The sequence below is a fragment of the Pristiophorus japonicus genome, chromosome 1, assembly GCF_044704955.1.
Source record: "Pristiophorus japonicus isolate sPriJap1 chromosome 1, sPriJap1.hap1, whole genome shotgun sequence".
Taxonomy (NCBI): Eukaryota; Metazoa; Chordata; class Chondrichthyes; family Pristiophoridae; genus Pristiophorus; species Pristiophorus japonicus.
This window is the reverse complement of record NC_091977.1, coordinates 369,532,553-369,558,910: the sequence shown is the minus strand read 5'-3', so window position 1 is coordinate 369,558,910 and position 26,358 is coordinate 369,532,553.

Sequence of the window (26,358 nt, the reverse complement as noted above, 5' to 3'; positions counted from 1 at the left end):
TCCATTCACCCTGCAGCCTTTTAGCGTCCTCCTCACAGCTCACACTGCCACCTAGCTTAGTGTCATCTGCAAACTTTGAGATATTACACTCAATTCCTTCATCTAAATCATTAATGTATATTGTAAAGAGCTGGGGTCCCAGCACTGAGCCCTGCGGCACCCCACTAGTCACTGCCTGCCATTCTGAAAAGGACCCATTTATACTGACTCTTTGCTTCCTGTCTGACAACCAGTTCTCTATCTACGTCAATACATTACCCCCAATACCATGTGCTTTAATTTTGCACAGCAATCTCTCGTGTGGGACTTTGTCAAAAGCCTTTTGAAAGTCCAAATACACCACCTCCACTGGTTCTCCCTTGTCCACTCTACTAGTTACATCCTCAAAAAATTCTAGAAGATTTGTCAAGCATGATTTCCCTTTCATAAATCCATGCTGACTTGGACCGATTCCGTCACTGCTTTCCAAATGCGCTGCTATTACATCTTTAATAATTGTTTCCAACATTTTCCCCACTAGCCTTTACCTGTCTTGCTCATGCAACACACACACACACAGTTACAACGGACAGAGAACCTTTTGGAGTAGTACGGGAGTGCAACAACACATGTTTACTTACACTTGTTGTCGCAACCATATTGTTCCATCGTTTCCTGCACTGGTCTCCATCCCATACAATGTTGCCCACTGAGGACACGGCCTCCCCAATCCCCCAGCAAATGTGTCTATAAATGGGTTGGTGCAGGCTTGCCACGACCATCCCGAGTGAGGTCTTAATAACGGCGCTCCACCTCACATACAAGTTTCTCCAGCTCCTCCTCAGGGGGCTCTGGGCTTCCCTCCATTAGACGTCTTGGAAGCTTTTTTTGGACTCATGATACCTTTCTTAGATGGATGGCTGATGCTGATCTTGTTTTTCTCTCTCCAAATCTGACCCCTCTGCACCCTGCAGATGCAAGTGAGTAGCGAGCTTTTATGCGCATGCGCAGCTGTGTCATCAGCCCCAATCAGGGGAAAAGTGATGTTATCGCCCACAAGAAACCACAAAAAAACCTTCTAAATCTCGTGCATGCACGGTGCACGGCCTCCGATGTTTGCCGAGTCGAGAGGCCTGCACCTACCGCCCACTGCTGCTGTCGCCCACTCACGCCCGCGTACGCCTGCTGCTCCAGCTACCGCTGACAGAACTGCAGTGAAACTTCCGCCCAACTGACCCCAGTGGCTGTGGGGGGCAAAACTCAAGTTCTGCCCCAGGACAGCCGAGAAATGGGCGGGTCTTAGCTCCCACCAAGTTCGGGCCCAAAGTATATAAAGAAAGGAAATCTGGTGGATGCTAAACAAGTGGATTTTCAGAAGGGATTTAATAAAGTCAGCATAAGTAGGGTATGAAAATTAAAAAGCCTGTTAATTGATATCTTTCAGATTGGCAGCATATGGGTAATGTGTGCCCCAGGGTTTGTGCTGGAACTGCTGCTTTGTTTTCCGTTTATATAAATAATTTGGAGAGTGACACAAGACAAATGCTATTGAAGTGGGCTCATGGCATCAAATTAGGGGTCATAGCAAACAATGCGGAAGAATGTGAACGATTGCAGGAGGGCATAGGCATGTTTGGGGAGAGAGCAGAATGGTGGCCCGTCTCGTTCAATGCAGAAAAAAATGTCAAGTTCCACTTGACATCAGAACATAAGAAATAGGAACAGGTGTAGGCCATACAGCCCCTCGAGCCTGCTCCGCCATTCAATAAAATCATGGCTGATCTGATCATGGACTCAACTCCACCTCCCTGCCCACTTCCCATAACCCCTTATCCCTTTATCGTTTAAGAAACTGTCTATTTCTGTCTTAAATTTATTCAATGTCCCAGCTTCCACAGCTCTCTGAGGCAGCGAATTCCACAGATTTACAACCCTCTTAGAAAAGAAATTCCTCCTTATCTCAGTTTTAAATGGGCGACCCCTTATTCTAAGATTATGCCCTCTAGTTCTAGTCTCCCCTATCAGCAGAAACATCCTCTCTGCATCCACCTTGTCAAGCCCCCTTATAATCTTATACGTTTCGATAAGAGCACCTCTCATTTTTCTGAAATCCAATGAGTGGAGGTCCAACCTACTCAACCTTTCCTCATAAGTGAATCCCCTCATCTCCGGAATCAACCAAGTGAACCTTCTCTGAACTGCCTCCAAAGCAAGTATATCCTTTCATAAATATGGAAACCAAAACTGCATGCAGTATTCCAGGTGTCACTTCACCAATACCCTGCATAGCTGTAACAAAACTTCCCTGCTCTCATACTCCATCCCCTTTGCAATAAAGGCCAAGATTCCATTGACCTTCCTGATCACTTGCTGTACCTGCATACTATCCTTTTGTGTTTCATGCACAAGTACCCCCAGGACCCGCTGTACTGCAGCATGTTGCAATCTTTCTCCATTTAAATAATAACTTGCTCTTTGATTTTTTTTCTGCCAAAGTGCACTTTCCAACATTATATTCCATCTGCCAAATTTTTGCCCACTCACTTAGCCTGTTTATGTCCTTTTGCAGATTTTTTGTGTCCTCCTCACACATTGCTTTTCCTCCCATCTTTGTATCATCAACAAATTTGGCTATGTTATACTCAGTCCCTTCTTCCAAGTTGTTAATATAGATTATAAATAGTTGGGGTCCCAGCACTGATCCCTGCGACACCCCACTAGTTACTGGTTTCCAACCCGAGAATGACCCATTTATCCCGACTCTCTTGTTCGTTAGCCAATCCTCTATCCATGCTAATATATTACCCCCAACCCTGTGAACTTTTATCTTGTGCAGTAACCTTTTATGTGGCACCTTGTCAAATGCCTTCTGGAAGTCCAAAGGTTCCCCTTTATTCTCCCTGTTCGTTACCTACTCAAAGAATTCCAGAAAATTTGTCCAACATGACTTCCCCTTCATAAATCCTAGCGGATTCTGCCTGACCGAATTTTGCTTTTCTAAATATTCTGTTACTGCTTCTTTAATAATGGACTCCAACATTTTTCCCAACCACAGATGTTCGGCAACTGGTCTATAGTTTCCTGCTTTTTGTCTGCCTCCGTTTTTAAATAGGGGCATCAAATTTGCAGTTTTCCCAATCTGCTGGGACCTCCCCAGAATCTAAGGAATTTTCGTAAATTACAACCAATGCATCCACAATCCCTGCTGCTACATCTCTTAAGACCCTAGGATGCAAGCCAAAAGGACCAGGGAATTTATCTGTCTTCAGTCCCATTATCTTACTGAGTACCACCTCCTTAGTGATTGTGATTGTGTTAAGTTCCTCACCAGCTATAGCCCCTTGACTATCCACTGTTGGAATATTGTTAGTGTCCTCTACCATAAAGACTGATACAAAATATTTGTTCAGAGTTTCTGCTATCTCCATGTTCCCCATTACTAATTCCCCGGTCTTGTCCTCTAAGGGATTAACATTTACTTTAGCCACTCTTTTCCTTTTTATATACCGATGGAAACTCTTGCTATCTGTTTTTATGTTTTGTGCTAGTTTACTTTCATAATCAATCTTCCCTTCTCTAATCATTTTTTTGTCATTCTTTGCTGGCTTTTAAAAGCTTCCCAGTCTTCTGTCCTCCACTTGTTTTATGAGAGAAAGTAAAGTAAAAGAATGAGTACTGTAAATGTTCAGACTCTTAACAAAGTGGAGGATCAGAGAAACCCACTGATGCAGTGACTTGGGTCTCTGAAGGTGGGGGTGCAAGTAGAAAAGACCAAAAGAAAGCAAATGGGTTTCATCCACCTATGATTCCATTTCTATAATTCATCTGTGTTAGAAAGGCAGTTAGAAAGTACAGCAACATTGGATTCAGTGATGGTGACATTGAAGTGGCGTTAGATGTCATCTTTATGCATCGGGAAACTGGCCATGTGCATGTAGATGATGCCACTATAGGGTAGCAGCTAAATGATGATGAGAAGAGAACCAAGAATGGAGTCATGGAGTATAACTCAGGTAACCATATGGGTTGGGAGGTGAAACTTTGAGGCTACAGGAGAAAATACAGTAAGGCTTTTATTCATTCAGTGATGTGAGCGTTGCTAGCAAGGCCATCATTGATTGCCCATCCGTAGTTGCCCTGTACAACTGAGTGGCTTGCTCGGCCACATTAGAGGGCAATTAAGAGTTAATTACATTTCACAGGTTTGAGCGACGGGACTACAAGAGCACAATGCCAGACACACACATTGAGTAAATTCATCTCACCAATCTCTTCAACCAGTTGCAATATCTAGTCCATAGCTCCGAACAGCCAGCCATCAACTCTTCCCACCCCTTTGAAGAGCTTGCAGGATATATAAATAATGAGAACTCCCAGGCATGTGAACATTAATGTATATAATAACGATAACCATTGGCACGAGCAGCAGCAAAAAAAATCATTCCAAAGTCAATATACATAAAAAATGTGAAAAATACTCCTATTAAAGTAACAGTAATTGGTCATTTACCTAATGCCATAAAATAATGATGAAGTTCTAGCACTAATGCCCATGACATTTGACTAAAGACAGTCATTACTGAAATTTCCAAATAATTATTCAAAGGTTCAACTAAAAGTCACTTATATAACAATACTGGTTTAGTGGCTATGGACAGACTAAAGATAAAAATGAGATTGCTTATTAATGGGAGGAGGTACTTTGAGAAGGAGGCCAGGGATCGGGCCTTCAATTTTTGTTTACTGATATTCAACTGCAGACAAATGCTGATAAATAGCTGCAGAGGCCAACTTAGTGAAACAATGTTGTTAAACTAGGTGTGCCACACTCCAAGTGCTACACGACTCCCCAGTGCAAATTAGCCAGAACCAAAGATGCAATCACACCAACACATTTCCAAGCAGACAGCCCTTCAAGTGCGCTCCACATCATTAGTGCATGGGGCAGCAGGGGCGAGGAAAATCGCCCCAATAAGCCATTGCGATCCAATGGCACGCTGTCTAGGTTATTGTAGGAAGTTAGATAGAAGATATCAAAGGCCTGAAAATAATTTTTCAATCCTCCTTAGATGTGCAAAGAAATTTGTTCCAAGATCTCATCGAACCTGTCGTGACTGTCGGCCCTGTAGTGAGTAAGATCGGTCACAATATGCAAGTTTGAATAATAAATTGTGATAACCATAGACTTGTTAGTATAATGTTAGTTGTGAGTAAATTATTAGAATCCATAATCCAAGATCAAATTAGCGAGCATTTAGAGATGCATGAGATAATCAAAAACAGTGAGCATGGATTTAATAAAGGCAAATTGCATTAATAAATGTAATAACATTTGTAGAATAGTAACTGAGTGTATACATAGAAAGATAGAAATATAGAAAATAGGTGCAGGAGCAGGCCATTCGGCCCTATAAGCCTGCACCACCATTCAATATGATCATGGCTGATCATGCAACTTCAGTACTTTATTCCTGCCCTCTCTCCATACCCCCTGATCCCCTTAGCCGTAAGGGCCACATCTAACCCCCTTTTGAATATATCCAACGAACTGGACTCAACAACTTTCTGTGGCAGAGAATTCCATAGGTTCACAATTCCCTGGGTGAAAAAGTCTCTCCCCATCTCGGTCCCAGATGGCCCACCTCCCATCCCTAGACTATGACCCCTGGTTCCGGACCTCCCCAACATTGGGAACATTCGTCCTGCATCTAACCCGCCCAATCCCGCCAGAACTCTATATGCCTCCCTGAGATACCCCTCACTCCTCCAAACTCCAGCGAACACAAGTCTAGCGATCCAGTCTCTCCACATATGTCAGTCCCGCTATCCCGGAAATCAGTCTGGTGAACCCTTGCCGCACTCCCTCAATAGCAAGACTGTCCCTCTTCAAATCAGGAGACCAAAACTGCACACAACACTCAAAGTGCGGTCTCACCAAGGCCCTATACAACTGCAGCAAGACCTCCTTGCTCCTATACTCAAATCCTCTCGCTACGAAGGCCAACACACCATTTGCTTTCCTTATTGCCTGCTGTACCTGCATGTCCACCGTCAATGATTGATGCACCATGACGCCCAGGTCTCGTTGCACCTCTCCTTTTACTAATCTGTCACCATTCAGATAATAATCTGCCTTCCCGTTTCTGCCACCAAAGTGGATAACCTCACATCTGTCCACACCATACTGCATAGGTAAAGGAAATTCTGTACATCCAGTGCATTTGGCTTTTCGGAAAGCATTGAATACGGTATCTCATAGGATGCTTGTTACAAATATAACATACATGGTCATGTAGCAGTATGGATACAAAGTAAGGTGATGGAGTAAATAGATGTTGCTCAGATTAGAGAAGTGATGTAACCAAGAGATCAGTGCTGGGTCTTATTTTTTCATTCACTGGATGTGGGTGTCCTGGCAAGTTCAGCATTTAGTGCCCATCTCTAATTGACCTTGAGAATGTGGTGGTGAGTCACCTTCTTGAACCGCTGCAGTCCCTGTGGTGAAGATACTCCCATAGTGCTGTTAGGGAGGGAGTTCCAGGATTTTGACCCAGTGATGATAAAGGAACGGCGATGTATTTCCAAAGCAGGATGGTGTGTGACTTGGAGAGGAACTTGGAGGTGATGATGTTCCCATGTGCCTGCTTATTTTAACCAATAAGGGAATTAAGGGTTATGGGGAGTGGGCGGGTAAGTGGAGCTGAGTCCACGGCCAGATCAGCCATGATCTTTTTGAATGGCGGAGCAGGCTCGAGGGGCTAGATGGCCTACTCCTGTTCCTAATTCTTATGTTCTTATGTTCTTATGTTCTGCCCTTGTTCTTCTAGGTGGTAGAGGTCGCAGGTTTGGGAGGTGCTGTCGAAGAAGCCGTGGTGAGTTGCTGCAGTGCATCTTGTAGATGGTACACACTGCAGCTGGTGGTGCAGGGAGTGAATGTTTAAGGTGGTGGTTGGGGTGCCAATCAAGTGGGCTGCTTTGTCCTGGATGGTGTCGAGCTTCTTGAGTGTTGTTGGAGCTGCACTCATCCAGGTAAGTGGAGAGTATTCCATCGCACTCCTGACTTGTGCCTTGTAGATGGGGGAACGGTTTTGGGGAGTCAGGAGGTGAGACACTCGCCACAGAATACCTAGCCTCTGACCTGCTCTTGTTACCACAGGATTTATGTGACTGGTCCAGTTAAGTTTCTGGTCTACGTTTGTTCTCTCTATATATTATATATATATAAATGATTTGGACTTAGGTATAGGTTTCACATTCTTGAAATTTGTTGATGAGACAAAAGCAGTTTGGAAAATAACAAGGAGGATTGCAAAAGAATTCAGCAGAAACTGGCATGTTAATGGAATTTGTTGTTTCCTGTGATGGGAAAAGCTTAGAATGGAATGTCTAGTTTGGCTAGCCATTCGATGGTCCCCTGAGATGCTGAGTGGAGAAATGAGGTGCCTCCCACAACAGATTTTAGTTCGCAGGCAGATGTGATATATTCCATGGTCTGGGACTCATGGCCACAGTCGCATTTCATCCCTCATCTTCTATTTGTGGGGCAGGTGGCCTCATCGTCCATGCCCTGTGCGGATTTGGTTGAGCGCTGGCCACTGTCTTCGAGGGAGGTTGAAGGCAGGAACTTCTGCTGTTGGATCAGTGATCTGGTGTTGGTTCTTTATGTTGCAGCATCCCACGATTCCATCCATCATGGGTCGATACCAACTGCATGAATATTGGTTGCTTTTCCCAGAATGGCTAGCATGATTTTAAGCGCTTTCGTGGTGGGTTTTTCAAGTCTTCATGAATGGGAAGGTCAATGTTGCTCATGACTTTTTTCTACCTCACGACACATGGTGAGCATCCCTGACACCATCCCAAGTTTAATTGCATGTCCACAATCTTTATGCGGTGGCTGCAGGACCATGAAACAGAGCAGTGTTCTGCAGCAGAGTAGATTAGGGTCGCTGTTGCAGCACCAAGTGTTCTGGCTGTGCTCCCACACAACGTTCCAGTAAGTTTATGGACCAGGTTCTCCCTGGTTTTTACTTTTTGCCCGGTGTTGGTGAGATGAAGCTGATAGGTGAGAGTCCTGTCCAGGGTGACGCACAGATATTTTTGGTGGGGTTCATGGGTAAGTTGGCTTCCACAGAAGGAACCATTGAGTTCTTTCCTAGCCACGTTGTTATTCAGATGGAATGCCGACACAGATGGCTTCTCTGGATTAGGGTGGAGGCGCCAGGCCTGTAAATAGCATTGCAGTAGGTCCAGGTCGCTTGTTAGTGTTCTACATGCTTTCTCTAGCGTTGATGCCTGCCTCAGCAGGGCTATCTCATCAGCATATACAAACTTTCGGGATTCGATGTTGGGCATGTCCACCCTATAAATGTTAAAAAAGGTCAGTGCAAGCACCGTTGTTGAGCATTCCATGTTTGGCTAACCTTGTCACCAAGATAGGTGTGGAACTTATGGTTGTTATTAGGGTGTTGATAAGCCTGTGAGCCTGGTGGCATTGGATGAATATTGAAAGCTTCAGTATCAGATCTTTGTGCTATACAGTGTTGTATGCCGATGACGTCTATGAGGCAGTTCAGGTCTTCAGCGGCTTCTGGAACCTTGCCTCAATGTTGCAGTAAGTACAAGGACCTGGTTCAGAGCTGCCTCTTCCCTCTCTGAAGCCTGCCTGTTCATTTGGGAAGCCGGTTTTATCCAGTTATGGAGGAGCTGTTCGCTTTGTAAGCCATAGACAGAAAGGTGATGGGGCAATAGCTTTTGAGGTCATTAGCTAGTTTTCCTTGCTTTAGGATGGCATTGACTTTCGAATGGTGCTAGACTTCTGGGGTTATCCCAGTGTCAAGGATGTTGGAGGTAAGTTTGGCAAGCCACATCTGTCCATTTGAGCCCAGGCTCTTGCGAAATTCTGGGTGGATGCCACCAATCCCCGCGTCCTTCCCAGAATTGGTGGTTGTCCATGTTATGTATTTAACCTCTTGTAACCTGTATTACACTACCACCAGAGGGCCTACCTGTTGGAATCCCAAGGGATCCCAGCATTTTATGGGAGCACAGTATATAAGCAGGCCACCCATGAGGTACATGCACTCTGGAGTCTTATTAAAGGAGCTAAGGTCACACTTGCTCATTGTACCCAGTACTCAGTTTCATCCTTTATTGTGAACGTATCAATTGGGGATGAGGTAACGAACAACCGAGTGAAAATGCAAAGAACAGTTGGTATTCTGGAGAAGTTCTCAGAAGGGGATGATTGGGAGGCCTTCGTGGAGAGACTTGACCAATACTTTGTGGCTAACGAGCTGGAAGGGGAAGAGAACGCTGCCAAACGAACGGCGATCCTCCTAACTGTCTGTGGGGCAACAACCTATGGCCTCATGAAGAATCTCCTAGCTCTGGTAAAACCAACAGAGAAATCCTATGAAGAATTGTGTACACTGGTCCGGGAGCACCTAAAGCCATTTTGATAGAGAGGTATCGGTTCTACACATGTCAACGGTCGGAGGGCCAGGAAGTGATGAGCTATGTCGCCGAACTAAGGCGCCTCGCAGGACATTGCGAATTTGAGGGATTCCTAGAACAAATGCTTGGAGACTTTTTGTACTGGGCATTTGTCATGAGGTAATCCTTCTCAAACTGTTGACTGTTGAAACTCCGAATCTAAGTAAAGCCATAATGATAGCCCAGGCATTTATGTCCGCCAGCGACAACACCAAACAGATTTCGCAGAGTAAAGAAGTTTCAGTCAGTACTGTGCACAAAGTAACATCGTTTTCGAGCAGGAATATACATGGCAGAACGTACACGTCGACTGCTGCTGCACGACCTCAAATGATCCAGAGTCCGCCATCAATCGTTAATGTGAGGCAGTTAACACCTTGTTGGTGCTGTGGAAGTGATCATCGGCCCCATCAATGCCGCTTCAAGCACTATGTGTGCAATGGCAGCAGAACAATGAGACACCTCCAGTGAATGTGCAGGCGAGCTGCAAACCCTGCAAACCAGCACATTGTAGAGGAAGATCGATACACTGTGGATCAGGTTGAATTGGAGACTCGTACCGAGGAGGCAGAAGAGTATGGGTACACACATTCACCACGAAATGTCCACCAATAATGTTGAAAGTTGAACTGAACAGAATTCCAGTATCTATGGAACTGGACACGGGTGCGAGTCAGCCCATAATGTGTAAAAAGGCCTTTGACAGGCTGTGGGGCAACAAGGCACACAGGCCCATGCTCAGCCCCATTCACACCAAATTAAGGACTTACACGAAGGAACTAATCCCTGTAATTGGCAGTGCAGAAGTCAAAGTCTCCTATGATGGAGCAGTACACGAACTCCCGCTGTGAATTGTGTCAGGGGATGGCCCCACATTGTTTGGCAGAAGCTGGCTGGGAAAAATTCGCTGGAACTGGAACGACATCCGAGTGCTTCTGTCCATCGACGATGCCTCATGTGCCCAGGTTCTGAGCAGTTTCCATTGTTGTTCGAGCCAGGCATTGGAAACTTCTCGGGGGTAAAAGTGCAGATCCATTTGGTTCCCGGTATGCGATCCATCCACCACAAGACACGGGTGGTACCATATATGATGCGTGAGAAAATGGAAATTCAGCTGGACAGGCTGCAGCAAGAAGGCATCAGTGCGTCGGTGGAATTCAACAAGTGGGCAAGTCCGATTGTCCCGCTACTTAAAGAGAATGACACGGTCAGAATTTGTGGAGTCTATAAAATAACGATTAACCGTTTTTCGCTAGTTACAGTACCAGTACCCGCTACCCAAGGCAGACGACATATTTGCGACCCTGGCTGGAGGGAAGACGTTCACCAAGCTGGACCTGACCTTGGCCTACATGACTCAGGAGCTGGAGGAGTCTTCGAAAGGCCTCACCTGTATCAACACGCCCAAAGGTCTGTTCATCTATAACAAATGCCCGTTCGGGATTCGGTCGGCCGCGGCAATCTTCCAATGGAACATGGAGAGCCTGCTAAAGTCGGTCCCTCGCACTGTAGTTTTCCAGGACGACATATTGGTTACAGGTCGGGACACGATTGAGCACTTGAAGAATCTCGAAGAGGTTCTCAGTTGGTTGGATCGCGTGGGGCTCAGGTTGAAACTCTCAAAGTTTGTTTTCCTGGCGCCGGAGATCGAGTTCTTGGGAAGAAGAATCGCAGCAGACGGCATCAGACCCAGCGACGCCAAGACGGAGGCCATCAAGAACGCACCGAGACCACAGAACATGATGGAGCTGCGGTCGTTCCTGGGACTCCTTAACTATTTTGGTAATTTCCTACTTGGGTTAAGCACCTTGCTAGAACCCCTACATGCGCTACTGCGCAAGGGAGATGACTGGGTATGGCGTAATTCACAAGAGGCTGCCTTTAAGAAAGCTAGAAATCTGTTGTGTTCAAACAAACTGCTTGTCCTGTATGACTCTTGTAAAAGATTAGTGCTAGCTTGCGATGCGTCATCATACGGGGTCGGGTGTTACAACAGGCTAACGAATTGGGGATTTTGCAACTGGTCGCTTATGCGTCCAGGAGTTTGTCCAAGGCCGAAAGGGCCTACAGCATGATTGAAAAAGAGGCTCTAGCGTGCATTTGCGGAGTAAAGAAAATGCACCAGTACTTATTTGGCCTCAAGTTTGAGCTTGAAACTGGTCGCAAGCCGCTCATATCGCTGTTCTCTGAGAGCAAAGGGATTAACACCAATGCCTCTGCCCACATCCAAAGATGGGTGCTCACGCTGTTGGCATACAGCTATGTAATCCGCCACAGACCAGGCACAGAGAACTGCGCAGATGCTCTCAGTCGACTGCCATTGCCCACCACCGGGGTGGAAATGTCACAGCCAGCGGACTTGCTCATGGTAATGGATGCATTCGAAAATGAAAAGTCCCCCGTTATGGCCCGCCAGATCAGGACCTGGACCAGTCAGGATCCTTTACTGTCCTTGGTAAAAAACTGTGTCCTCCATAGGAGCTGGTTCAGCGTCCCAGCAGAGATGCAGGAGGCAAGTAAGCCATTCCACAGGTGCAAAGGCAAAATGTCCCTGCAGGCGGACTGTCTGTTGTGGCGCAATCGTGTGGTCTTGCAAGAAAGGCAGAGACATTTGTGAACTGCACAGCACCGACCCAGGCATTGTAATGATGAAAGCCATAGCCAGATCCCACGTGTGGTGGCCCGGCAACGACTCAGATTTAGAGTCATGCGTGCGCCAGTGCAACACTTGCTCTCAACTGAGCAATGCACCCAGAGAGGCACCACTAAGCTTGTGGTCGTGGCCCTCCAAACCGTGATCTAGGATCCACGTGGACTATGTGGGCCCATTTTTAGGCAAAATGTTTTTGGTTGTCGTGGATGCTTACTCAAAATGGATTGAATGTGCAATAATGTCTGTAAGCACGTCCATGGCCACTATTGAAAGCCTATGAACCATGTTTGTCACACACGGCCTGCCTGATGTCATAGTCAGCGACAATGGGCCGTGTTTCACCAGTGCTGAATTCAAGGAATTCATGAGCTGCAATGGGATCAAACATGTCACATCTGCCCCGTTCAAGCCTGCATCCAACGGCCAGGCAGAACGGGCAGTCCAGACCATCAAGCAAAACCTGAAACGTGTGTTGGAACGCTCCCTGCAGACCCAACTATCCCGGGTGCTGCTCAGTTGCCGCACCAGACCCCACTTACTCACCGGAGTTCCCCCAGCCGAGCTGCTCATAAAAACGGCGATCAAAACAAGGCTCTCTCTTGTCCACACTGATCTCCATGATCACGTGGAGGGCAGGCGGCATCAACAAAGTGTGTACCTTGACTGCACAAATTTGTCACGCGATATTGAGGTCAATGATCCTGTGTTTTTACTCAATTATGGACATGGTCCCAAATGGCTCGCTGGCACGGTCACAGCCAAAGAGGGGAGTAGGGTGTTTCAGGTCAAATTGGCCAATGGACTAACGTGCAGAAAACATTTGGACCAAATCAAATTGCGGTTCACCAACAGCTACGAACAACCTGAAGAAGACAGCACCAACTTTGACCCTCCAACACACATACAAGTGGCAACTGACATCATGGTTGACCACGAAGCCGAACTCACGATCCCCAGCAGCCCGGCAAGGCCGGCTGCCCAACAGCCCAGTGAAGAAGTAACCAACTCATCCACTCCCGCATTTGTACCGAGACGATCGACAAGGAAGCGAAAAGCCCCAGATTGCCTCATCTTGTAAATAAGTGTACTATTGACTTCACGGGGGTATGATGTTATGTATTTAACCCCTTGTAACTGTATTACACCTGACCACCAGATGGCCTACCTGTTGGAGTCCCAAGGGATCCCAGCATCCCTTGGAAGCATGGTATATAAGCAGGCCACCCACGAGGTACCTGCACTCTGGCATCTTATTAAAGGAGCTAAGGTCACACTTGCTCATTGTACACAGTACTCAGTTTCATCCTTTATTGTGAATGTATCAGTCCACCTCTTTGGTGGCAAAGGCAGCCGAAGAGGTGGTTTGTCGAATGGGTTTTTGCAGAGAGAGCTGTGCAGCTTTTACACCCTGCATTTGTTTTCAGTGGTAGTCGTTACCTCTGAGTTTTCTATGAAGCAGGCCGCAATGGCACCTACACTGATCTTTAGTGTCTCACGTGGGGGCAGTGAGGCAGCACCAAGCCAGCGGAGCAGGTTCCAGGGTTTCCTGCTGAAGTGTGAGAAGTCCAGGTTTTCGGTGGTTTCTTGCCATTGCGCTAACCTGTCTTCGACTAGGGAATCTATAAGTGCTGTTGCTGTATCCAGATCTTGAGTGACATTGCACTGTGCTAGCAGTTTCTCGCTCGCCTGGGCAGTTATTTCAATTGGTTCAATGCTGGCTCGGCATTGTGAGTGGGAGAAGTTCTTAAGGATCTTCCAGGAGTAGGTGAGCGGCCGACCTTTGCCGCCACCGGTAGTGAAACAGAGATCCAGTGAGTATTCCTTCCGCCAGCTGGCAGGAAAAATGGTGCCTGGCTGTTTGGCATCATAGACGATATGGATATTGGAGACCAGTGCTCAGTCTTCCAGTTGTTCACCCACTTGGTCTACTTTTTGGTAGCCCCACATGTAGTGGTGGCTGTTGAAATTGCCGATGTAGATATATAGATGGCTGCGTGGTTAGCGCTTGATAGGGCGATGGTTGGCCATGTCTCTGTCGGCAGCTTGTAGACGTTCATGATGGTCAACTTGCCCACTCTGATTGTGATGGAAAATGGTGAGCTGTCTGCTGGAGAGATTTCTTCAGCTTCGGTAATCGGTGCAGATGTGTGGCCATACCGTATTTCGGTACGCTATCATGTGGAATCCATGGATCTGCATCCAGTTTGGGTTGGCTACAGATAGGTTGGTTTCTTGCATTGCAAAACCTTCAATCATTTGTATTCTAAGTTCCCTTGACAAGACCTTACACTTCATTCTAGATAGGCCTTCAACATTGGGTTGATAAATGAGGAGTGCTGGGCTAGTTGGTTGGTCCTGAAAGGAACCTTTGGTTGACATGTTCCATGCTTTTATGCTTTTCAGACCTGGAGGCCACTTTTGAGCATTCGGTCATCTTCTTGATGATATTAGCTGGCAAGTTCCCGGCAAGAACTCGCTCACACAGGGAGACCATGTTTAGGTTGTCATCAGCTCCCCAGTTAATGGAATCAGCAACAGGCGGCAGGTGGAATTTAATTTGCAGAAGTATGAAATTATGCATTTTTGGGATGAATGGGAGTATACACACAGTGAAAAGATACTGAAGTGTTTGGAGAAATCGAGAAACCTGTAAGTGCAAATTCACAATTCCTTCAAAGTAAAAGTGTATGTAGATAAAACCATAAAAAGGCCAATCGTTTTATAAACAGAAGCATAAGTATACGAGGAAAGAAGTTACAATAAATTTGTGGGCAATCTTCAGTTCACAATTGGAATACTGTGTGCAGTTTTAGGCACTCCAATTTAGATAAGACATTAAAACCAGAGAGATCATAGAGCGTAATTTCACCACAATGACACCAGGGATGAGGAAAAATCCCACATTTGCTTTTTCCAGTTGAAAAAACAAATATTTCTCTTCCTCATTTGCAGCAGAATTATAAATAGGTAAAAAAAATATTTATGATTTCACTACAAATAATGTTTAAAGGTAATTTTCCTCCATGGTTCCATTAATGTATTTGCATTATTTGTGCTCCAAAAGTTTTAATATGAAAATGCTAATGAGAAATAAACATATCCATTTTAATCTGGAATGCTTCTTCACTATTTAAAACTGAATTAACCAGTCCTTGTCAGCATTTGCTCATGGACATTACTTATCCACCACTGATATTGATGATTTTTTATGATAAATGATGAACACTAATATATTGGCTGAAATGGATACTTTACTTGTGTGGGATATTGAACTAAATTTTAATATCTATTATTTTTTGAAGAGAAAACGCTTCTGAATGCTTTGTACTTTGAGACATATCCACCAGAGTTTTAGATGAATGGAGTTGCAATTACCTTATAAAAGTATTTTTATTTTTCTGAATTCAATGCAATTTATAACAACATGCTACTGAAATGTATTAATTTAAAATATGACAACTAATCTGAATAGCTTTTAAATCCTTTTGATATATTTATAACATTATTCTGTCATCTATTTATAATTATCATGTATGAAAAATTCAGATGATCTGATTCATGGCCCTGAAACAATAGATTATTCATTAATTGATCAAACTTACATTTTACCTTATTAGGGACCATAAATATAACCTGTGTGTGGAGGCGGAAGACGTGGGTATGGTTCTTAATGAATACCTTGCGTCGGTTTTCATAAAAGAGAGGGATGATGCAGACATAGTAATCAGGGAGGAGGAGTGTGAAATATTAGTTGAAATAAACATAGTGAGAGAGGAAGTATTAAGGGGTTTAGCAGTTTTGAAAGTGGAAAAATCCCCAGGCCCAGATGAAATGTATCCCAGGCTGTTAAGATAAGTAAGAGAGGAAATAGCATCATTTTCCAATCCTATCTGGATACAGGTGCCGGAGGACTGAAGGACTGTTAACGTTGTACTGTTGTTTAAAAAGGGAGAAAGGAATAGACTGAGTAATTACAGGCCAGTCAGCTGAATCTCAGTGGTGGGAAGGTTATTGGAAAAAATTCTGAGGGACAGGATAAATCTTCATTTAGAAAGACACGGATTAATCAAGGACAGTCAGCATGGATTTAAGGGAAGATTGTGTCTGACTAACTTGATTGCATTTTTTGAGGAGGTAACAAGAAGGGTTGATGAGGGTGGTGCATTTGATGTAGTTTATATGGATTTTAACAAGGCTTTTGATAAGGACCCTCATGGCAGACTGGTCATGAAAATAAATGCCCATGGGATCCAAGGCAAAGTGGGAAGTTGGATCCAAAATTGGCTCAGAGGCTGGAAATAAAGGGTAATGGTCATATATATTTTTATGACTGGAAGGCTGTTTCCAGTGGGGTTCCACAGGGCTCAGTACTAGATCCCTTGCTTTTTGTGTTATATATCAATGATTTGGACTTGAATGTAGGGGGTATGATTAAGAAGTTTGCAGGTAATACAAAAATTGGCCGTGTGGTTGATAATGAAGAAGAAAGCTGTAGACTGCAGGAAGATATCAACAGAGTGGTCACTTGGGCAGAACAGTGGTAAATGGAATTCAAACTGGAGAAGTGTGAGGTAATGCATTTGGGGAGGACTAACAAGGCAAGGGAATACACATTAAATAGTAGAATACTGAGAAGTGTAGAGGAACAGAGGGACCTTGGAGTGCATGTCCACAGATCCCTGAAGGTAGCAAGACAGGTAGATAAGGTAGTGAAGAAGGCATGTGGGATTCTTTCCTTTATTAGCGAGGCATAGAATATAAGAGTGGGAGGTTATGCTTGAAATGTTTTAGACCTCTTACATTGTTTCAATGAAGCTCACCGTAAGCTCGAGGAACAGCACCTCATCTTTCAATTAGGCACTTTACAGTCTTCTGGACTCAACATCGAATTCAACAATAACCTGTCAGCTTTCGGAGAGGCCTACAGTGTTTGTGGGTCAGTAAATCAATGGGTGAACTCCAACGCAATGATTGAAAATGATCTGTGATAAAATCTCTTTTATCTGCATTCATGTCATAAAGAAACAAAAATCTATAAACATTGAGTGGCAGCTAATATTTTTGGAGCACGTAAGGCAACCATTTGGGTCAATTCTTTTTTGCCGTTCCCCTACACTGCGGGAGACAGAGATGATAATGAAGTAATTCGTGCCCGCAAGAACTGGATGAAATTCAGGCATGTGGCAGGTAACATTTGCACAACACAAGTGCCAGGCAATGACTATCTCCAACAAAAGAGAGTCTAACCACAATCCCTTGATATTCAATGCCACTACCATCGCCAAATCACCCACGATCAACCTCCTGGGGTGGGGGGTCACCATTGACTAGAAGCTTAATTGGACCAGCCACATAAATATTCTGGCCACAAGAGTTTGTCATAGGCTGGGCATGCTGCGGTGAGCATCTCATCTCCTGACTCCCCAAAGCCTTTCCACCATCTACAAGGCACAAGTCAGGAGTTGATGGAATACAAACAGAAAATGCTGGAAATCTCAGCAGGTCAAGCAGCATCTGTGGAGAGAAAAATAATTAACGTTTCAGGTCTGAGACCCTTCGTCAGAACTGAAAAAATTTGAGATGTGACAGATTCTGCTACATCTCAAACTTTTCCAGTTCAGACAAAGGGTCACAGACCTGAAACGTCAACTCTGTTTCTCTCCACAGATGCTGCTTGACCTGCTGAGATTTCCAGCATTTTCTGTTTTTATTTCAGTTTCCAGCATCCACAGTATTTGCTTTTGTGTTGTGTGATTGAATACTCTCCACTTGCCTGGATGAGTGTCGCTCGAACAACATTCAATCGCTCCACCTCCGGTGCACCGTGGCTGCAGGTTGTACTATCTTCAAGATGCAGTGCAGCAACTCGCCAAGGTTTCTTCGACAGCACCTCCCACACCTGTGACTTCTACCACCTAGTACAAGGGCAACAGGTGCATTGGAACACCATCACCTCCAAGTACCCGTCCAAGTTACACACCATCCTGACTTGGAAATATATCACTGTTCTTTCATTGTCGCTGGGTCAAAATCCTGGAACTCCCTCTCTGAACAGCACTGTGGGAGTACTTTCTCCACACGGACAGCAGCGGTTAAAGAATGCGGCTCACTACCACCTTCTCAAGGGCAATTAGGGATGGGCAATAAATGCTTGCCTTGCCAGCAAGGCCCACATCCCAGGAATGAATAAATTATTATCCAGTTGAGTATTTTTATGTTTAATTGTTCCTTGTCCTTTTCCAGAACTACTCTAAACCCTAGTTAAATTGGAGTTAAAATCGATCTCAATGAATTTAGCACCGAGAACAAAATATGCAAAATATGTTCAATGTGCACAATACTTATCTTACATACTACACATTTTTCTCTATTCTCAATGTATTTCTATATACACACCTTAGATTAAAACATCTTAAAAGCTTAGCTATTTCTTTCCTTTAAGGTACATGCTCAGTTATATCCATATGCAGGATAATGCAAGGTACATATAAGAAAGACATGTAACAGAAAGGGTCTGAATATGTTGTAAAGGTACTCATTTTTGTTTACTGATGAATGTCTTTGTACGGCTTCTGTTGCTATAGATACGTGTTCTCAAAAAATTCTAAAAAATCCTACAACACATTTCCTTTATTCAGAGACTACCCGAATTCCACTTTATCAGTACTGAACAGCTGCAACATTCTGAGAACTGAGAAGGACAGTCAGTACCTTAATAGTTATTTAACTATTAAAATACTGTAGTTACTTACTGCTGTAATCAATTCACAATTGATTAAATTAATAATCTTCGTACAGCTAATAATTACAGTTTAAAATGTCCATCAATAAACATTGTGCTCAATCTTGAAGGGACAATTCTTCAACTCAATTTTCAAACTCGTTACTAATTGTAGCAATTCATCTAAGAATATTAAAATGCATAATAAATCAGACATCACTGTGTGAATTATTGAGATCCTGCCCTATCTATCTGTCTTGTGAGGATGACCATGTCGAAGATGATGAAGAGAATTATAAGCATCTATTCTATCCTTTGTGGTTAATTTAAAAAAATGACTTTCCAGCATGTATTTGAAAGTTAGCACTGTGATGTTTGATGTAGTTTTGAGGATGAGCAAAATATAATTGAAGCAATCCCATTGTTTAAATATATGCAAAGCTAGAAATCGTCAGAGTTTTATCCTTTGAAGGATTGGAAAAGTCTATTAAAAATACTCTCAATCAAACTAAGTAACTGCTTAGTATGTAAGACTGATCACAGTTCTGAAATTTCTCTGAAAATTGATGTTAATTTCCAAGACAGAATCCAGGAATAGTCTGCCACAATAAATGTTGTGATTTACAATGTAACTATGGCATTTAAGAAATAGCACAAAAAATGAGTATCCTCTTCAATCAGTTTTGGATAAAGTTGGAGATTTCTGAGAAAGTACTAATGGAACATAAGAATACTCTTATTTTCAGCACAGCAATTTCTGCATGATGACATTTTTACAATGTGTGCATAGGTAAGCCAATCAAAATGCATCGATAGAAATGTTGCTGAGCCACTCGATCAACTGCTTTCGGTACCTTTAAGGCACATTCACATTCCATCTTTAGCATCAGTGCATGGATGCTAAACTTGTAGCAGTCAATACTAACTTTTGGGCAGCCCGCTCGTTTTGGCAATGAACAGGCGTGAGTCATTTTGAAGCTCGGATTTCATTTAAATAGAACCAGCCAGTGAGGTGTGGGCACCAAATGGACATCCCGATGTAGCTCGACATATTTACAATAGCGGGCTGCCTGCAGGTTGGTCGGCCGGCAGCAAGGTAAGTCCAGATTGGGGGTTTCTCGATTGTGGATTGGGGTTGGGAGGGGTGTGGCCCAGATTATTTTCATGGGGCCGAGAGGAACAGTCCTGTTCCTCATTGCCCTGCCGAGATCATTTAAAACTCACCTTTTCAGTCTCTCTTCAACTCTATTGGCAGTAAAAATGGTCGGCTCATGCTTGGACCCATTCTATTCTAAAATAGAAATCAGCCTCTTATATATGTCATAAGACCCTGATTTGCATGCGAAAAGCGCCCGACAGCTGAAACAGGTGAGTGTTTTGGCTTCGTAGTGGTAGGCCTCTATAAAAGTGGCATATTGAGGCTATTAACACCGATTTTGGCAAATCAGAAATCGACCCTGTGGAGTGTAAAGGAATGAACTAGTTCCAAAGAACAACAGAGTGAAACAATCTTCTTCAGGAAGCCTCACTCCTCTTCAATCCAGTGTAAAGACAGACCGAACTCTGAGTTCAAGCTCCATTTAGACTACAACTGCACTGTTGAGGGCAAAGTTCTGAGAGACCCCATACCACTAGCAGGGTCCTTGACTCAATGGGCACTTTGCCCTGCACCCACAATTTTCCAATCGGCTGCCCACTGTGTGATATCCCCACTATGCTGTGGGATCTCGGAAATGTGCGCTTAAATGAGATGAAATCTACAAGACCTTGCTAATCGCAGTGCACCATGCATGCCTGTACTGTTTTCCCCTCCTGACTTGTTCTGCAGAAAATGGCAGAAAATCTGAAAAAACTGATCACCAGCTCCAAGATACATATCAAAGCAAAATACTGCAGATGCTGGAATCTGGAATCTGTATCCAAGATACATACTCGCTGGTTACTGGGATAGATTGTTTGGAAGAAATCAGGGCTGGAGTCATGAGATAGGAGTGTAAGAGCTTACACTTTCAGACAGAGAAAATGCAAATCAGTTATGCTTCTGAGATTGGGCATGTTGCAAATGTTCAGTGCATAATGATGATATTTGTACACGCATTTTTTTGCACTGTAAGTAAACTGACAAAAGTAGCAAGGATTACTGTACCTGAATGGAATAAACTGCACAAAAGGAATCATCACATCTTTCATATTTTGTGTTGTCATCTGGAACCACTATATAATAAGACATATGATAGAATAACAAAAAAAACAGTTTGATCTCTGAGAATGAGTAGATTACAAGGAAGGATTTAAAAAAATGTTTTGCTGTGAAAACTTGGAAAATTGCATAATACTCTGAGATAAATTTAAATATAAAACCTTACATCATTTGGGAACTTTAAGCCTGAACTTGGTCAAAGCTAAGGCCCGTCCAAGTGCCACCCAAAGGACCGCCGAAAGACCTGACGGTACTTTGGCAGGGAGATTCCTCAAAAAGATCTGCAAAGACCGCCCAGCGTCAAAAAAACGACTTGCGCCCTGAATGTGGGCGGCAGCGGTCAGGAGCTCCCAATCTCGGCGGCAAAATACGAACCTCGTCAAAGTGCGGCCGAGGATTGAGTTGGGCCCAGGGAGGGGGGAAACACATAAAAATAAAAATGTACAGAAAAAAAACCCACTGGAAAACCTTCAGGGGACTCCATCCACCTGAATTGCTGTAAAAAAATAATAAAAGAAGTTTACAAACCTTTTTTTGCAGATCTTCATACTTACCGTTGGGGTTAGACCTGCCTCCAAGCAACGGTCCTTCCCCCTGCTGCCGCCGACTCCCGCCCGGAGCAAACTGGCAGCTTGGCGGGTGGGATGACACTTACATGCATTGCGGGTGGCTCCCAATGGTCGTCCCCTCCCGCCGGCGGGTGGCCTCCACGAAACTGGCACCGAGGGGAGACCGCTCAGAAAACTCGGCAACAGTCAACGGCAGCGGACGGTGAGTGCACCAAGTTCGGGGCCTTTATTGGTAGCAATGTTGGTGAAAATAATTTTCAGGTCTTCTGCTTAATATGAGACAAGGTAAAGTCTGCAATAGATACACAGTATTTTAAATTAGGCAGTTAAGCTGTTCACTTGCAGCAGAAATGCACAACACCAACATTTGAGGACAATTCTAGTGAGAATTAATTTGTGTCATTTTTTTGATTGTATAGGTTAGAAAAATGTAACAACCTCTTACACAATACATTAATCATGAGCCTAGATTTTCTGATCAGTGACAACTGAATTTTGGGCACAAAGTGAATATTACCCACTGTAAAACATAGTGGGTAACTCATCGTGCCAGATCTTCAGCCATTTTGGGTACTACATACATTCCCACTGGGGAAGTTGATGAGTGCAGGAAGCTCTGGCATGAAGTAGGTAAGTGCTTAATTTGAATATACATCATTTAGATGTTTGTTTATGCTTAATTTGGAGTCTGCATAAAGTGAACATCCAAGGTTGCTAGGGACTAGCTATTGGCCTCCTCCTGAGGTCCCCACCATCACAGAAGCCAGTCTTCGGCCAATTCAATTCACTCCACGTGATATCAAGAATGGCTGAGCGCACTGGATACGGTAAAGGCTATGGGCCCGACAACATCCTGGCTATTGTGCTGAAGACATGTGTTCCAGAACTAGCCGCACCTCTAGCCAAGATGTTCCAGTACAGCTACAACACTGGCATCTACCTGACAATGTGGAAAATTGCCCAGGTATGTCCTGTCCACAAAAAGCAGAACAAATCCAATCCGGCCAATTACTGCTCCATCAGTCTAATCTCAATCTTCAGCAAAGTGATGGAAGGTGATGTCGACAATGCTATCAAGTGGCACTTACACACCAATAACCTGCTCACTGATGCTTAATTTGGGTTCTGCAAGTACCAATCAGCTCCAGACATCATTACAGTCTTGGTCCAAAGAGCTGAATTCCAAAGGTGAGGTGAGAGTGACTGCCCTTGACATCAAGACAGCATTTGACCGAGTGTGACATCAGGGAGCCCTAGTAAAACTGAAGTGAATGGGAATCAGGGGGGAAAACTCTCCACTGGCTAGAGTCATACCTAGCACAAAGGAAGATACAGCACAAATATAAATATAAAATATAAACATCATAAGCGTCGCCGCGCTGACCATTCACCTTCCGCCCTGCTCCTGACCAACTTCTGCCCCTCAGCTGTCCCAAATACCGTTCTGAAAGAAATATTATTTTAAGGGGCTAGATTTTACACTTTTGTGCTTATCGCATAAACATGGGCGTTATTTCCGACGTGGGCACGAAAAAAGGGTTTTCAGATCGGTGGCTTCTCGCCCATTCTCAAAGCACCTAGTCTACATTTTTGAAAATGGGCGTTACCGGGAGCGATATGAAATGGGCGGTAGCATTCAATTTTTTTGACTTCCTGCCGTAAAATGTCGCCGTCCTTAGCAATGGCATGGCAACGCTCAATTCCCGCGATTCAGGAGGTCAAGGGTCATCATGATATGTGCAGAAGAGCAGACAGAGATAGAGGGAGCTCAGAGGGACTGAAGGCATGTCTGGGCGTGGTGTAGCTGCTTTGGGAGGAAGGAGGGAGACTTTGGTGCTGCACAGCAAATAGGGAAACAAAAATTAGCTGTTACTAGCCACATATTTGCCCGAATTTGGTCTATAATGGAGAGAAAGGAGGAGGCACCACAGCATGCTTTGGAGACTGACGCTGGAGAGAGCAGTGAGGTGGGAGAGAAGCACATTGGATGACCAAAAGAGCCAGGAGGTTCTTGGACGAGGCAAATGCCTCCGCCTGCAGGAGGTCGAGTTAAGCTGGGAGGGCATGGGAAGCCCAACTGAAAGGCCTACCAGAGGATATGGACCGAAATATCATAGGTGCTCTCGTCGGTGACCAACGAGGTTTGTAAGGGCAATGAATGCCTCAAACGATGGAACGGCCTTGTGGTATCCGCAAGAGTAAGTATTACATTTATTTACATGTACTTATGTATTTATATAATTTGATTTGTAAGAGTCATGAGTGACTATCAGCAGATGTGAGGTCTTTCACTTTTACCGTGAATGTTTTACTCAAAGCCTGCAGTCACGGTGCACGTCTTTAGGTAAAGAATGATAATTTTCATAATAATCATGATTACATCTGTCGGTTATGTGTTGTATCAGTCTCTGTGACAGTACCGAGCAATGATATCTCGCAATAATCTCATGCCGTGTCATCCTGTCACCTTTTACAGAAGAAGCTATCGACGATGAGGTCCATGCAGAGGCAAACGGGTGGGGAGCAACCAGTCCCCAGCAACAGAGATGAAGGAGCGGCTGCTCGAACTCATGGGGAAGCACACCCAAACAGCCACGGACGCATCTGCAGACCCTGAAGTGATGCGACATGAGTAAAGCTTACACCATTGTGTGATGTAAATCAATAGATGCCACACCCACTCATATCCGAACAATCATATATGATAGATGATTTCTAAAATTATCCTAGAAATAATGCTGGCCTAATGAAAATCATTGCAATGCAAATGTGTTGATGGTCATGAAATGTGATGTCTGCGATGATTTTGATAGCGGTGGTGCTTTTGTCGTGCATATGCTGTGTGTAGCGCTGGACTCACCTTGTGACCGTAGCACCCCCTTCTCCTCTAATAACCTCATTTTTGTGTTTTGCAGCTCAGCCAGCAGCACAGCCCCAGGTAAGACCACAGAGGCCAGAAGGTGGGGCGTGGGGCCCGACTCTACGGACGATCCTACATCTGGTGCTGAGGAGCTCCGATTCTTGCCCGTCAATCCGCTGGGTCTGTTCTCCACGGATGAGAGCGCAGACTTCAAAGAACCTGCATCGCCACGTTCCAGAAGACATTCCACCCCAAGGCCATCTAGTAGTCCTCCGGTCATTCCCGGCTCCACTCTGGAGGTACTGGCCCCAGCACCTCGCAACAGGGCACCCCATTTGTCCCCAGGATGGCGCCGACCCCGCGGAGGTCTCGTGGATGCGGCAAGCCTGTTCCACGAGCACCACATGAGAGCGGAGAGATGGTACAGTTGTCCAGGAGGACTGTAAACATTGGTGACCAGCTCATCGAAGCATTGGGGAGGCATACCCTGACAGCTGGCCACCATGACCGAGTACATTCCGCGCATGGCGGAGACCCTGGATGCGATAGGCAGTTCGAGAGGTGGAGCAGCAATGTGGAGAGGCCTATAAAGGCCCAGCGGGAGTCCGGGGATCGGCGGCAGTTCGAGAGGTAGAGCAGCAGTGTGGAGAGGCCTATAAAGGCCCAGCAGGAGTCCAAGGATCGGCGGCAGTTCGAGAGGCGGAACAGCAGCGTTGGTGAGGCCTATGAAGGCCCAGCGGGAGTCCGGGAATCGGCGGCAGTTTGAGAGACCAACTGCAGCAGGGAGGCAAAAAAGAAGTAGAAAGTAATCACAAGGTGACGTCACAGGCAAGGAGGTAAGTGATTGGCTGGTGATTGGCAAGTAGCTTTTCTTTTTCTTTTCTATATCAGTAAGCAACCTTCAGCATTGTTGTTGCCAATTTAAGTTTATCTAAGGGATAAGTTATGGCAGGACAGCTCGGACACGTGATATGCTCCTCCTGTACTATGTGGGAATTCAGGGATGCTTCCAGTGTCCCTGATGACTACATGTGCGGGAAGTGCATCCGCCTGCAGCTCCTGACGGACCGCATTGCGGCACTGGAGCTGCGGGTGGATGAACTCTGGAACATCCACGACGCTGAGAATGACGTGAATAGCACGTTTGGTGAGTTGGTCTTACCACAGGTAAAGGGTACACAGCCAGATAGGGAATAGATGACCAACAGGAAGATCAGTACAAGGAAGGTAATGCAAGGGTCCCCTGTGGTCATCCCCTTGAGAAACAGATACACTGCTTTGGGTACTGTTGAGGGGGATGATTCATCAGGGGAGGGCAGCAGCAGCCAAGTTCATGGCACCGTGGGTGACTCTGCTGCATAGGAGAGCAGGAAAAAGAGTGGAAGAGCTATAGTGATAGGGGATTCAATTGTAAGGGGAATAGATAGACGTTTCTGCGGCTACAACTGAGACTCCAGGATGGTATGTTGCCTCCCTGGTGCAAGGGTCAAGTATGTCTTGGAGTGGGTGCAGGACATTCTGAAAAGGGAGGGTGAACAGCCAGTTGTCGTGGTGCATATAGGTACCAACGATATAGGTAAAAAACAGGATGAGGTCCTACGAGACGAATTTAGGGAGCTAGGAGCTAAATTAAAAAGTAGGACCTCAAAAGTAGTAATCTCAGGATTGCTACCAGTGCCATGTGCTAGTCAGAGTAGGAATCGCAGGATAGCTCAGATGAAGACGTGGCTTGAGGAGTGGTGCACAAGGGAGGGATTCAAATTTCTGGGACATTGGAACCGGTTCTGAGGGAGGTGGGACCAGTACAAACCGGACGATCTGCACCTGGGCAGGACCGGAACCAATGTCCTAGACGGAGTGTTTGCTAGGGCTGTTGGGGAG